Consider the following 13426-nt stretch of genomic DNA (forward strand, 5'->3'; position numbering starts at 1 on the left):
CCTTCCTTCCTTCTTCTAAAATCTAATTTACCCTAATATTTTATTTAATGACTACTTATTAAGAAGACTAAACAAAGATATTTTCTTCTTCTCTAATTTTGAATATACTATCCAGAAGACTAGTTCCCCTAAATAACTTACTAACCCTTACATTTTTGCTTGAAAGCCACAAAAATGCCTGCAGTATAAAGCTTATAGGGATTTTAGGGCTACTCGTTTTTTGCATAACATTTCATCTTTTAGGGCATGTTTATCACATACACAATCCTGAACTACATTAGTCATTTAATTATTTGTAGGAAGTTAAATTAAAATAACAGTACACAGCTCATGCTTGCTTTTTGTTGGAGAACAAATAACTTGGCCCTCTAAGTGTATATCTGTCTCTGTCGCCCTTGTTCTTTTCTCTCATTCCTTCCCATATATTCTGGGACGGGTGCTATGTGGGCATTATTTTGCCTCCATGATCTCTGGCTTTTGTGAGTTCTGTTATGGTGCAGGGAAAAGGGGACTTTGTAGATGCAATTAATGTTACTAATCAGTTGACCTTAAGACAAAGAGATTATCCTGTATTATCTGTGGGTGCAATATATGTGAGCTTTTAAAAGCAGGAGAGAGAAGTAGAAAAAAAATGCCAGAGAGAAGAGATTCAAGATATAAGGAGGACTCCACATGCCTACATGCCATTGGGGCTTTGATGAGAGAGGCACTGTGATAGTGAATGCAAGAAGTTTCCAGGAGCAGTCAGCAGACCCTGGCTGGCAGCCTGCAAACAGATGGGGACCTCAGGTCTGCAAGGTCTCCAGAAAAGAGCCTCACCCTGCTGACACCAGGAATTTCATTTTGTGAGACCCAGAGCAGAAAATCCAGCTGATTGCACCCAAACTTTTGACCTGCAGAAGCTGTAAAATAATAACTCAAAAGGAGGAGATTAAGATAATAAAATGGGGCTGGGCGTGGTGGCTCACGCCTGCAATCCCAGCACATTGTTAGTCTGAGGTGGGCGGATCATGAGGTCAGGAGATCGAGACCATCCTGGCTAACACGGTGAAACCCCGTCTCTACTAAAAACACAAAAAAATTAGCCGGGCGTGGTGGCGGGCGCCTGTAGTCCTAGCTACTTGGGAGGCTGAGGCGGGAGAATGGCATGAACCCGGGAGGCAGAGCTTGCAGTGAGCCGAGATCATGCCACTGCACTCCAGCCAGGGCAACAGAGCAAGACTCTGTCTCAAAAAAAATAAATAAATAAAAATAATAATAGTAATAATAATAATAATAAAATGGTATTCTAAGCCACTAGGCTTGTTGTAATTTGTTACAGCAGTAATCAAAAACTAATACAAGTGCCACATGCCAGAAACTTGGAATTTCTGCTGGGAAATAAAGTAGAGACAAGTGGTAATGAAGGTGGCCTGGAGAACTGATACTGTTATCAACTCTTCTCAAAGAGTGCCATGACACACAAATTAGGGAAGGTGACTTCCCTGCAGTTAAAGGTATAAGTTAGGCAAACTGAGGAAACTGAAAGCAAATCTCCCTTTGGAGACACAATATTTCAAGGAATAGAAAGTTGGGATGTGATGATTCCTCCTAAAACAGGAAAGCAAAGAACTAGGCACAATAATCAGAGAGCCTGTGAAGATGGTGAAGATGGCTCTCTCTCCTAAATGAGCAAATGCAGAAAAAAAAAAGGGGGGGGGGGGCTTTAAAAATACACAACAGAATTTTTTTAGAGGGTTTTTCCCTGTAATTTCACTCATTTTCTAAAAAGATCCAAGAAAATGGTACATGCATTCAGAGACATACATGATCAAGAAGAAATCACATGTAATCAGAAAATATTCCATGGGCATACAAATTCTATTGGAAATTTTAAGATGTAATTGATAAAGTGAAGAGCATCAGGAAAGAGAAAAAATTAATTTATGCAGTTAAAAAGGCAAATCTTTATTTTATTTTATTATCTTTAAGTTCTAGGGTACATGTGCACAATGTGCAGGCTTGTTACATATGTATACATGTGCCATGTTGGTGTGCTACACCCATTAAATCGTAATTTAGCATTAGGTATATCTCCCAATGCTATCACTCCCTCCTCCCCCCACCCCACAACAGGCCCCAGAGTGTGATGTTCCCCACCCTGTGTCCAAGTGTTCTCATTGTTCAATTCTCACCTATGAGTGAGAACATGCGGTGTTGGTGTTTGGTTTTCTGTCCTTGTGATAGTTTGCTCAGAATGATGGTTTCCAGCTTCATCCATGTCCCTACAAAGGGCATGAACTCATCCTTTTTTATGGCTGCATAGTATTCCATGGTGTATATATGCTACATTTTCTTAATCCAGTCTATCATTGATGAACATTTGGGTTGGTTCCAAGTCTTTGCTATCGTGAATAGTGCCACAGTAAACATACGTGTGTATGTGTCTTTATAGGAGCATGATTTATAACCCTTTGGGTATATACCCAGTAATGGGATGGCTGCGTCAAATGGTATTTCTAGTTCTAGATCCTTGAGGAATCGCCACACTGTGTTCCACAATGGTTGAACTAGTTTATAGTCCCACCAACAGTGTAAACGTGTTCCTATTTCTCCACATCCTCTCCAGCACCTGTTGTTTCCTGACTTTTTAATGATGGCCATCCTAACTGGTGTGAGATGGTATCTCATTGTGGTTTTGATTTGCATTTCTCTGATGGCCAGTGATGATGAGCATTGTTTCATGTGTTTTTTGGCCGCATAAATGTCTTCTTTTGAGAAGTGTCTGTTCATGTCCTTCACCCACTTTTTGATGGGGTTGTTTGATTTTTTCTTGTAAATTTGTTTAAGTTCTTTGTAGATTCTGGATATTAGCCCTTTCTCCGATGGGTAGATAGTAAAAATTTTCTCCCATTCTGTAGGTTGCCTGTTCACTCTGATGGTAGTTTCTTTTGCTGTGCAGAAGCTCTTTAGTTTAATTAGATCCCATTTGTCAATTTGGCTTTTGTTGCCATTGCTTTTGGTGTTTTAGTCATGAAGTCCTTGCCCATGCCTATGTCCTGAATAGCATTGCCTAGGTTTTCTTCTAGGGTTTTTATGATTTTAGTCTTTAATCCATCTTGAATTAATTTTTGTATAAGGTGTAAGGAATGGATCCCGTTTCAGCCTTCTACGTGTGGCTAGCCAGTTTTCCCAGCACCATTTGTTAAACAGGGAATCCTTTCCCCATTTCTCATTTTTGTCAGGTTTGTCAAAGATCAGATGGTTGTAGGTGTGTGGTATTATTTCTGAGGGCTCTGTTCTGTTCCACTGGTCTATATCTCTGTTTTGGTACCAGTAGCATGCTGATTTGGTTACTGTAGCCTTGTAGTATAGTTTGAAGTCAGGTAGCATGATGCCTCCAGCTTTGTTCTTTTGGCTTAGGATTGTCTGGGCAATGTGGGCTCTTTTATGGTTCCAAACAAATTTTAAAGTAGTTTTTTCCAATTCTGTGAGGAAAGTCATTGGTAGCTCGATGGGGATGGCATTGAATCTATAAATTACCTTGGGCAGTATGGCCATTTTCACGATATTGATTCTTCCTATCCATGAGCATGGAATGTTCTCCTATTTGTTTGTGTCCTCTTTTATTTCATTGAGCAGTGGTTTGTAGTTCTCCTTGAAGAGGTCCTTCACATCCCTTGTAAGTTGGATTCCTAGGTATTTTATTCTCTTTGAAGCAATTTTGAATGGGAGTTCACTCATGATTTGGCTCTCTGTTCGTCTGTGATTGGTGTACAAGAATGCTTGTGATTTTTGCACATTGATTTTCTATCCTGAGACTGCTGAAGTTGCTTATCAGCTTAAGGAGATTTTGGGCTGAGATGATGGGGTTTTCTAAATATGCAATCATGTCATCTGCAAACAGGGACAATTTGACTTCCTCTTTTCCTAATTGAATGCCCTTTATTTCTTTCACCTGCCTGATTGCCCTGGCCAGAACTTCCAACACTATGTTGAATAGGAGTGGTGAGAGAGGGCATCCCTGTCTTGTGCCAGTTTTCAAAGGGAATGCTTCCAGTTTTTGCCCATTCAGTATGATATCGGCTGTGGGTTTGTCATAAATAGCGCTTATTATCGTATTATTTTGAGATACGTTCCATCAATACTTAGTTTATTAAGAGTTTTTAGCATGAAGTGCTGTTGAATTTTGTCGAAGGTCTTTTCTGCATCTATTGAGAGAATCATGTGGTTTTTGTCTTTGGTTCTGTTTATATGATGAATTATGTTTATTGATTTGTGTATGTTGAACCAGCCTTGCATCCCAGGGATGAAGCCCACTTGATGATGGTGGATAAGCTTTTTGATGTGCTGCTGGATTTGGTTTGTGAGTATTTTATTGAGGAATTTTGCATCGATGTTCATCAGGGATATTGGTCTAAAATTTTCTATTTTTGTTGTGTCTCTGCCGGGCTTTGGTATCAGGATGATGCTGGCCTCATAAAAGGAGTTAGGGAGGATTCCCTCTTTTTGTATTGATTGGAATAGTTTCAGAAGGAATGGTACCAGCTCCTCTTTTTACCTCTGGTAGAATTCGGCTGTGAATCCGTCTGGTCCTGGACTTTTTTTTGGTTGGTAGGCTATTAATTATTGCCTCAATTTCAGAGCCTGTAATTGGTCTATTCAGGGATTCAAGTTCTTCCTGATTTAGTCTTGGGAGGGTGTATGTGTCAAGGAATTTATCCATTTCTTCCAGATATTCTAGTTTATTTGCATAGAGGTGTTTATAGTATTCTCTAATGGTAGTTTGTATTTCTGTGGGATTGGTAGTGATCTCCTCTTTATCATTTTTTATTGCATCTATTTGATTCTTCTCTCTTTTCTTCTTTATTAGTCTTGCTAGCAGTCTATCAACTTTGTTGATCTTTTCAAAAAACCAGCTCCTGAATTCATTGATTTTTTGAAGGGTTTTTGTGTCTCTATTTCCTTCAGTTCTGCTCTGATCTTAGTTATTTCTTGCCTTCTGCTAGCTTTTGAATGTGTTTGCTCTTGCTTCTCTAGTTCTTTTAATTGTGATGTTAGAGTGTCAATTTTAGATCTTTCCTGCTTTCTTTTGTGGGCATTTAGTGTTATAAATTTCCATCTATACACTGATTCATATGTGTCCCAGAGATTCTGGTATGTTGTGTCTTTGTTCTCATTGGTTTCAAAGAACATTTTTATTTCTGCCTTCATTTCGTTGTGTACCCAGTAGTCATTCAGGAGCAGGTTGTTCAGTTTCCATGTAGTTGAGCGGTTTTGAGTGAGTTTCTTAATCCTGAGTTCTAGTTTGATTGCACTGTGGTCTGAGAGACAGTTTATTATAATTTCTGTTCTTTTACATTTGTCGAGGAGAGCTTTACTTCCAACGATGTGGTCCATTTTGGAATAAGTGCGATGTGGTGCTGAGAAGAGTGTATATTCTGTTGATTTGGGGTGGAGAGTTCTGTAGATGTCTATTAGGTCCACTTGGTGCAGAGCTGAGTACACTTCCTGGATGTCCTTGTTAACTTTCTGTCTTGTTGATCTTTGTAATGTTGACAGTGGGCTGTTAAAGTCTCCCATTATTATTGTGTGGGAGTCTAAGTCTCTTTGTAGGTCTCTAAGGACTTGCTTTATGAATCTGGATGCTCCTGTATTGGGTGCATATATATTTAGGATAGTTAGCTCTTCTTGTTGAATTGATCCCTTTACCATTATGTAATGGCCTTCTTTGTCTCTTTTGATCTTTGTTGGTTTAAAGTCTGTTTTATCAGAGACTAGGATTGCAACCCCTGCTTTTTTTCATTTTCCATTTGCTTGGCAGATCTTCCTCCATCCCTTTATTTTGAGCCTATGTGTGTCTCTGCACATGAGATGGTTCTCCTAAATACAGCACACTGATGGGGCTTGACTCTTTATCCAATTTGCCAGTCTGTGTCTTCTAATTGGAGCATTAAGCCCATTGACATTTAAAGTTAATATTGTTATATGTGAACTTGGTCCTGTCATTATGATGTTAGCTGGTTATTTTGCTCGTTAGTTGATGCAGTTTCTTCCTAGCCTTGATGGTCTTTACATTTTGGCATGTTTTTGCAGTGGCTGGTACCGGTTTTTCCTTTCCATGTTTAGTACTTCCTTCAGGAGCTCTTACAGGGCAGGCCTGGTGGTGACAAAGTCTCTCAGCATTTGCTTGTCTGTATTTTATTTCTCCTTCACTTATGAAGCTTAGTTTGGCTGGATATGAAATTCTGGGTTGAAAATTCTTTTCTTTAAGAATGTTGAATATGGGCCCCCACTCTCTTCTGGCTTGTGGAGTTTCTGCTGAGAGATCAGCTGTTAGTCTGATGGGCTTCCCTTTGTGGGTAACCTGACCTTTCTCTCTGGCTGCCCTTAACATTTTTTCCTTCATTTCAACTTTGGTGAATCTGACAATTATGTGTCTTGGAGTTGCTCTTCTTGAGGAATATCTCTGTGGCATTCTCTGTATTTCCTTAGTTTGAATGTTGGCCTGCCTTGCTAGATTGGGGAAGTTCTCCCGGATAATATCCTGAAGAGTGTTTTCCAACTTGGTTCCATTCTTCCTGTCACTTTCAGGTATACCAATGAGATGTAGATTTGGTCTATTCACGTAGTGCCATATTTCTTGGAGGCTTTGTTCATTTCTTTTTACTCTTTTTTCTCTAAACTTCTCTTCTCACTTCATTTCATTCATTTGCTCTTCAATCACTGATACCCTTTCTTCCACTTTATCAAATCAGCTACTGAAGCTTGTGCATGTGTCACGTAGTTCTGGTGCCATAATTTTCAGTTCTATTGGGTCATTTATGGTCTTTTCTACACTGTTTTTTCAAGTTAGCCATTCATCTAATCTTTTTTCCAGGATTTCAGCTTCTTTGCAATGGGTTTGAACATCCTCCTTTAGCTCGGAGAAGTTTGTTATTACCAATCATCTGAAGCCTTCTTCTCTCAACTTATCAAAGTCATTCTCCACCCAGCTTTGTTCCACTGCTGGTGAGGAGCTGCGTTCCTTTGGAGGAGAAGAGGTGCTCTGATTTTTAGAATTTTCAGCTTTTCTGCTCTGTTTTTTCCCCATCTTTGTGGTTTTATCTACCTTTGGCCTTTGATGATAGTGACGTACAGATGGGACTTTGGTGTGGATGTCGTTTCTGTTTGTTAGTTTTCCTTCTAACAGTCAGGACCCTCAGCTGCAGGTCTCTTGGAGTTTGCTGGAGGTCCACTCCTGATGCTGTTTGCCTGGGTATCACCAGCGGAGGCTGCAGAACAGCAAATATTGCAGAATGGCAAATATTGCTGCCTGTTCCTTCCTCTGGAAGCTTCTTCTCAGAGGGGCACCCAGACATATGAGGTGTCAGTCAGCCCTTAATGGGAGGTGCCTCCCAGTTAGGCTACTCGGGGGTCAGGGACCCACTTGAGGAGGCTGTCTGTCCATTCTCAAATCTCAAACTCCATGCTGGGAGAACCACTACTCTCTTCAAAGCTGTCATACAGGGATGTTTAAGTCTGCAGAAGTGTTTGCTGCCTTTTGTTTGGCTATGCCCTGACCCCAGAGGTGGAATCTACAGAGGCAGGCATGCCTTCTTGAGCTGTGGTGGGCTCCACCCAGTTCGAGCTTCCCGGTGGCTTTGTTGACCTACTCAAGCCTCAGCAATGGCGGACGCCCCTCCCCCAGCCTCGCTGCCACCTTGCAGTTCGATATCAGACTGCTGTACCAGCAGTGTGCAAGGTTCCATGGGTGTGTGACCCTCCAAGCCAGGCATGGGATATAATCTCCTGACATGCCATTTGCTAAGACCACTGGAAAAGTGCAGTATTAGGGTGGGAGTGTCCCAATTTTCCAGGTACTGCCTGTCACAGCTTCCCTTGGCTAGGAAAGGGAATTCCTCAACCCCTTGTGCTTCCTGGTTGAGGTGATGCCCCGCCCTGCTTCAGCTCATGCTCTGTGGGCTGCACCCACTGTCCAACAAGCCCTAGTGAGATGAACCTGGTACCTCAGTTGGAAATGCAAAAACCACCCATCTTCTGTGTCACTCATGCTGGGAGCTGTAGACTGGAGCTGTTCCGACTCAGCCATCTTGGAACCTCCCAAAAAGGCAAATCTTATACAAGAGACACAAAAAAAGGAAAGACAATGAAATAGCTAAAGAAAAGATGAAAGACATTAAAGAAGATCAAAAAGAAAGACCAAGGTGTGTGTTGGGGGGAGGTGTACATATATACTCAACAGATAAATCCTTTGGCATGAAGTTTAGTACTTCTATAAAAGGATAGAAAATAATTTATTGGTAAAAAAAAAATTTTAATTCTGAAAATGCATATTGAAAATATTCAACAATAGCAGGAAAAAATAATAGCCAAATACCAAGAATTATTATGTTTGTAGATTGAAAAGAAAGTACAAAGACTTCAGTTTCTCTTCTGCAACACTAACCGCCAAAAAATAAAAGACTATTACAGTATTTTAGATTGCTTTTTTTCTTATTGAAACCCAAGGCTTTGTGTGGAGGAGATAAATCAATATGAAGAGAGGGCCAAGGAAATCATAAGAAAGAAGGAAGCAGTAGCTATTCCTAGAGTCTCAGAGACTACATTGTCCTCCTGAATACTTTTAATAAATTACCTTTAAAGTAGTATTTGTTTATATATTCAGTAAATATTTAAGGTCACAAAGAAAGAAGGAAATCCAATCATAATTCCACCCCCATAGACAACTGCCAATAACATTGTATTTTGCGTATAGTTGCATATGCTTCACTATAATTGAGATCACAAAATACATACTTTATTATGCTTTGCTTTTTCTCACTTAAAAATATGTGCTGACAGCTTCCTAAGTTAGCCTCAGCTTAAACCTCCCCATCAGCTTCAAATCCAACTTCCTGGCTGGCAGCCCCACATGGATATGAAGATCAACATATCTAAAACAAAGGACCTGATTTAAAGCATCCCATTTCCTACACTTTCTATCTCTTCATCTCCCTTATCTCAGAAATTAGTGTCACTTTCCACCGATTTTCTCCTTAAGCCACAAACCTGGAAATCAACCCTGACTTCTCTTTTCATGGCCCCATCCAAATTATTAGAAAATCCTAGCCATTCTACTTCCAAAATATGTCTCAGATATTGACGCTGTTTATGAAAGAAACTGCAATCTATTTATGCCACTTTTCTTTCTCACCTGGACTACCAGGTAGCCTCTTGTCTAGTCTTCTTACTTATGCCTCTCTTTCATCAATTCTGCACTCAAAAGACATTTACTTTTGCAACAACATAAACCAGATTGTGTTTAAAATCAGTTCAAACACTTACATGAGAAACACTTTCACTACGAAACAAATCTAAACTCCTTGCTTTTGAAGCCTTGCAAGACCTTTAAAGCAGTGAATGGACAGATCTCTGACTTCCTATTCAGACTTCTACATCTTGACTCCCCTATTTGCTGAATGTGTTTTTTTAAGTCCTGCAACCTTCCATTAATCCAAAAACCATATATGGAGCTCTAGCTCTTTCTAGGGTCTTCACATGCTGTTCCCACTGCCTGAACTGTTTTTCTTTCCACTTCTTATATGACCATATCTTTCTATTAATTTGGTTTTATGTTTCTAACGGATTGATATTAGAAATATCACCCCTTTCATTTACTTGGTATTACATCAAGGTTTATGATTTTATATTTGTTTGCTTCTTTATCTCTTCCACCAGATTATAAACTCAATCCAGACAGAAACATTGTATATTTTATTTATCTAGGCATAGTTAGCCCTTGCTATGATGTTTGAAATTGAAAAAATTCTCAATAAATATCTTTTGAAAAAATAAAACCTGAACTTTTTCCATGTTGTTATATAGGCATCAAAAATGTGATTTTTCTTCACTAAAAAAATTCAACACAGGAAAGAATTATAACATATTATATCATTCATATTATTACACACTTAGGCTTTTTCAGTTTTACACATAACAAAAATGCTACTATATTCAAACATTCTTATCTTTAACTATTCTTTAAGAAAAAATTATTAGGATCAATGGCTAAAACTAGGACCCAGGTCAAACTATATAAACATTTAAGTGGAGAGTTAGAGTATGTTTCAAGACAGTAAGTTTGGATATTTTGAGGTATCAATTTTTGCCAAAATCATTAATTAGCTTAACACTACTTTCCCAGGAAAATTCCAGTGGGGTCACTCTACTACCAATTAAGATGTAGAAGGCCACAAAAAGACTGTTGCTACTATCCTAACAATAAGAACAAGCTGGATAAGCAATAAGATTCTAGTTTTGTTTTTAGTTTTTAAAATCAGAAAGCCCAAGGCACAAAGATACCTAAATGAGGTACATTTTAATCATGATAAGCTCATCTGAGGAGAGAAAAACTTTGGGGGTTTTTAGCTTTGGAAGAGCTGTAGGACAAGAAAAAATCCACCACAGACGAAGGTAAAGACAAACCAGCTAAAATTGTAATGAACTTCTAATGCCTATGAACATAAAATACTAAGCCCCGCACTGACTGAAGGGACCCCCTGTGGTCAAGGAAACTCCAGAAAAACCTTAACACTGAGTTGCCAGCCATGACAGGACAGCAGGCCAGACACATCTCATTATACCTTCTCCCTTTTTGAGTTTAGACACAACTGACCAGCATGCATCTTAAAAATAGAGACTGTAAGGCTGAAAGAACAGACTCTTTGGGGTAATAAGATATCAAATTAAAAACAGGACCAAAGGGCATACTAGACAAATGTTAAGCCACACACCCCTACATTTAAAGAATAAATCACTGATATAAGAGTTAAGAAGAAATCACTTAGGCAGAGAGCAAGGGTATGGGAGTCCTCAGTAAGGCTTTTCTTTTTAATGAAAAGCAGCCCCAAATCATTTTCTAACAAAAAGCACCCTGCAAGCTGGAAGTTTGCACAAGTGAATGCTGGCAGGAACTAAGGATTAGATATGTTCAAGATGGTGGTTCCATCTTCCCTTCTTTGCCAGCCAGGTGTACTGTAAAGGAGCAGACAAGATGGCACTAATCAACTGGAAAGCCCAGTTGCATAAAAAGATTAGGCTTCCCTGCGCACCATGCAGACGTCATACCTGATCAAACCAATCTATGAGCTCTACGTAAATCAGACACCACTTCCTCAAACTGGACTATAAAACTCAATGCATTCACCGCCAGCTGGTCTTTTCCGCTTGGAGACCCCTTCCTCTATAGAGGAAGCTGTTTCTCTTTCTCTTCCCTTCTACCTATTAAACCTCCGCTCCTAAACTCCTCATGTGTGTCCATGTCCTAAATTTTCCTGGCACGTGACAACAAACCCCAGTGTATATACCCCAGACAATATAGCCACTTCAAAATAGGGGCTTGTCTGGGATACCAATGTATAACATTCATCAGAATGATGAGTAGAGGAGAGGACTCCAACTCTGTCCTTTTATTCTGAGGCTTTTGGCCTTCATTTTAGAACCAAATAAAACCAATTACTGGAATCCCTTCAGCCATTTAAAAATGACTAGCATGAATGCCAGCCTTACAAGATTCAGGGACAGGCTTGCTGGGAAGAACATGGAGAATTCTCCAATACCCAAGGGTTGCAGGGCATATTGGCTATGTTTAAACCAGCTTCTTTTCATGAAGGACTTAGCCGTCGTGTGGGGCTGGAAGAAGTCCTGTGGCAACTGAAGATTTCCGGCCAGGCGTCCCGCCGGTGTTATCCAAAGGCTTCTGGACTGACCCCAGCCTCTGACCGCCCCAATGGGGTGTCAACAACAGGATCTCCCACTTTCCTATCATAATTTCTTCCTTTCCTGTCCGCAATCGTCGTATCTCTTATCCTGTCTGTGTATGCAATATTTGGGAAGTTTTATAGTTCAGGGAAGTAATCTTGTTTGGCAAGATCAAGGAATGTAATAGTAACTGGAAATATAGCTCAGAGGAAGGCATCTTTGTGATTTTCTAAGGACAGAGACCCCCCACCCCCACCCCAACTCTGCTGCTGGACACTGAGCATCTCTCTCTGCCCTTGGTCTGGAAAGCACGTGGCATTTCCAGGTCTCCTCCCTTGGTCTGGAGAGCACATGGTGTTTCAAGGTCAACAGCACCACCTAGTGGAATAGAGATCCTCTCCATGAGGCGCCTCGTCAGTCCTTTACTGAAACACCCTTGCTTCCCAATTCTCTCCCCTTTTTGCGCCTCTCTACTGAAAACCAGGCTTTGTGCTGCTTCTGTAAATGGGAAAATTTGGCCTTCAACAACTAGGGGTAAAATTCCCTCCAATGCCAAATTTTAGTCTCAATACTGTCCCATCAGCAGGAAAATGGTCATTCGGTTGCTACATTGTTTTAAGGCACTTATTCTGCTTCTATTTAGAGTGGCACTTAATTAGAAAGGAGATTTAAAGTTCAGAAGTTAACCGGAACCATTCTCTAAGAGTAAACACTTCAGCACAGGCCATAATAGCACGATATAGAGTTCAATCTACACACCCCCTTCATTAAAGGGGCCTTGCCCAACTATTATGTAGTTTTTCTTGAGATCCATTTTTCAGGGAGCCAGGCAGGTCACAAAAGTCTAGGAAGTCAGAGAAATCACAGGCAGAGAACTAGAGCCAGTTGGGTGAGCATGACTAACCCCAGTGGCTTTGTTCCTAGGGTTCCACGGCTGGGGGGTCACACCTGCAACCATGAGCCACATGTTCAACAAGGTGCCAGGACCCAGGAACCATGGGGAGAAAACAGCAGGGGGGATGCCCCCACTGTCTTCCTCTCCATCCCAGGTCACACCAAAAGGAAGGAGACTAAAGAGATGAATTTTTCTCACTCCTCTTTCTAGCTGGGTATCATCTTCAGCCTACACTCCCCTGGAGTGCATTCCGAAGCACTGGAACTCCTTTCACCCTGAGACTTTAGAGAAAAAGTGGCTCATTTTCTTTTGGACAAGGGCATAGTCTTCTTACCCTCTTGAACCAGCTTGGCCTGTGGAAAGGAGCCTTAATTTTAATATTATCCAACAATTAGATCTTTTTTGCAGACCAGAGGGCAAATGGTCCAAGGTGCCTTATGTACAGGTTTTGTTGTTGTTGTTGTTTGCACTTTTTTTTACAAAACCCAGCATTGCTTGCTGAGGTCTGAGAGACAACCCAGACCTTGGCAAGCATTACAAAATCAACCTAGCTGTTTTAGTACTCCTATCGGGCAGGCCTATAGAGAATGATTCTCCAAAGTTAGAGAAGTATCTTCCAGGGGAACAATCTGAGGATCCCCCTTATTTGGGGCCCTCTCAAGTTTCCTTCTTATTACAGGACCTTAGGCAAATAAAGGGAGACTTAGACCAATTTCTAATGACCCTGATAGGTATATAGAGCTTCCAAAATTTAACTCAGGTATTTGACATGAAATGATGTTATGCTGCTCCTAAGTCAAACCCTAACCA

Source organism: Hylobates moloch, unplaced genomic scaffold, assembly GCF_009828535.3.
Source record: "Hylobates moloch isolate HMO894 unplaced genomic scaffold, HMol_V3 SCAFFOLD_6, whole genome shotgun sequence".
NCBI classification, from domain to species: Eukaryota; Metazoa; Chordata; class Mammalia; order Primates; family Hylobatidae; genus Hylobates; species Hylobates moloch.